The sequence below is a fragment of the Colobus angolensis genome, unplaced genomic scaffold, assembly GCF_000951035.1.
Source record: "Colobus angolensis palliatus isolate OR3802 unplaced genomic scaffold, Cang.pa_1.0 Scaffold35, whole genome shotgun sequence".
Taxonomy (NCBI): Eukaryota; Metazoa; Chordata; class Mammalia; order Primates; family Cercopithecidae; genus Colobus; species Colobus angolensis.
In genome coordinates this window covers 10,519,225-10,521,455 of record NW_012116821.1, presented here as the reverse complement: position 1 = coordinate 10,521,455, position 2,231 = coordinate 10,519,225, and the positions used below count along the sequence as shown (strand labels likewise).

The following is a 2,231-nucleotide window of genomic DNA, read 5'->3' as shown; positions in this document are numbered from 1 at the left end:
CTCATGAACTTCTTGGTCACCTCAAGCACATCAGAAGGCATTGTAGCGGACAGCAAAACTACCTGGGTGTTGCTGTTGAGCTTTTGGAATATGTCGTAGATCTGGTCCTTGAATCCACGGCTTAACATTTCGTCAGCTTCATCCAGTACAAACATCTTGATGTATTTGGGAGACAGGTATCTCCGGTTAAGCATATCAAACACTCGGCCAGGGGTCCCCACGATTATGTGGGGGACTTCCATCTGCAGTTTCTGCACCTCAGCACGCACGTTGGTGCCCCCAATACAGGCATGACAGGAGGCACCCATGTAGTCTCCTAGTGCCATGACCCACCTTCTGTATCTGCTAAGCCAATTATCGAGTGGGTGCCAGGACCAAGGCCTGGGTGGCTTTTAGATCTAATTCGATCTGCTGCAGAATCGATATGGCAAATGTGGCCGTTTTCCCAGTCCCAGATTGGGCTTGAGCGATCACATCATAACCCTTGATACAAGGTAGAATGGCTCGCTGCTGGATGGCAGACGGCTTCTCTCGATCTCCTGACCTCGCGATCCACCCGTCTCGGCCTCCCAAAGTGCTGGGATTACAGGCTTGAGCCACCGCGCCCGGCCTGCAGACGGCTTCTCAAAACCATAGGCGTAGATGCCACGGAGAAGGGACTCTGAGAGGTTCATGTCATCAAAGCTGTCAACAATCTCATTCCAGTTACTCTCGATGACGCCTTCGGGCTCCATCCCATCGGGGGCCATTGTCTCTGGATCGGGAATCCTGGCTCGCAGACATGATCCTTAGAAACTCTTTTTTTTTTTTTTTTTTTGACACGGAGTCTTGCTCTGTTGCCCAGGTTGGAGTGCTGGAGTGCAGTGGCGCAATCTCGGCTCACTGCAAGCTCCGCCTCTGGGGTTCACGCTGTTCTCCTGCCTCAGCCTCCCGAGTAGCTGGGACTACAGGTGCCCACACCACGCCCGGCTAAATTTTTTGTATTTTTAGTAGAGACGGGGTTTAACCATGTTAGCCAGGATGGTCTCGATCTCCTGACCTCATGATCCACCCGCCTTGGCCTCCCAAAGTGCTGGGATTATAGGCATGAGCCACCGCGCCCGGCCAAAGTGTACAATGTTTAATGATCAAATCTAGGTAAGTGGGATATCCATCACCTCAAACGTTTATCAGTTCTTGGTGTATCATTCCAAATTTTCTCTGCTAGTTCTTTTGAAATATACAATAAGTTACTGTTAACTACAGTTGTCCTATTGTGCTGCCGAACAATGGATATTATTCCTACTATTTAACTATATTTTTGTATCCATGAACTAATTCCTTTATTCTCCCACCCCCAGTACCCTTCCCAGCCTCTGGTAACTACCACTCTACTCTCTACTTCCATGAGATCAATTTTTTTAACTCCCACATGTGAGTGAGAACATACAACATTTGTTTTTCTCTGCCTGGCTTATTTCACTTAACATAATGTCCTCCAGTTCCATCCATGTTGTTGCAAGTGACAGTATTTCATTCTTTTGATGACTGAATAATATTCCATTGTGTATATATACTACATTTTCTTTATCCATCATCTATTGATGGACACTTAGGTTGCTTCCGTGTCTTGGCTATTATGAATAGTGCTGCAATAAACATGGGAGTGCAGATCTCTCTTTGATATATTGACCTCCTCTTGTTTGGATATATACCCAGCAGTCAGATTGCTGGATCACATGGTAGTTCTACTTTTAGTTTTTTGAAGAACTCGCATCCCGTTTTCCATAGTGGCTATGCTAATTTGTATCCCCACCAACAGTGTGCAAATGTTCCCCTTTCTCTGCATCCTTGCCAGCATCAGTTTGTTGCCGTTGGTTTTTTATTTTTTGTTTCATTGTTTTTCTTTTTTTGTCCTTTTTTTTTTTTTGAGACAGAGTCTCACTCTGTTGCCCAGAATGGAATGCAGTGGCTTACAATCTCAGCTCACTGCAAGCTCCCCCTCCCAGGTTCACGCCATTCTCCTGCCTCAGCCTCCCCAGTAGCTGGGACTACAGGCACCCACCACCATGCCTGGCTAATGTTGTTTTTTGTTTTTGGTTTTTTGGGTTTTTTTGGGTTTTTTTGGTGTTTTTAGTAGAGATGGGTTTTCACTGTGTTAGCCAGGATGGTCTTGATCTCCCGACCTCGTGATCCACCTCGGCCTCCCAAAGTGCTGGGATTACAGGCATGAGCCACTGTGCCCAGCCTTC

General features: G+C 46.7%; 1 pseudogene across 1 annotated transcript; it reads right to left on the bottom strand.

The window, feature by feature from the left end:
- Window positions 1–2: 2 nt before the first annotated feature.
- On the bottom strand, window positions 3–785 carry LOC105519523 (annotated as a pseudogene). Its single transcript, XR_001002982.1, has 2 exons — window positions 632–785; window positions 3–536 (listed from the first exon to the last, which is right to left on the bottom strand). The product of XR_001002982.1 is annotated as a eukaryotic initiation factor 4A-I pseudogene (transcript).
- Between the last annotated feature and the right edge of the window lie 1,446 nt (window positions 786–2,231).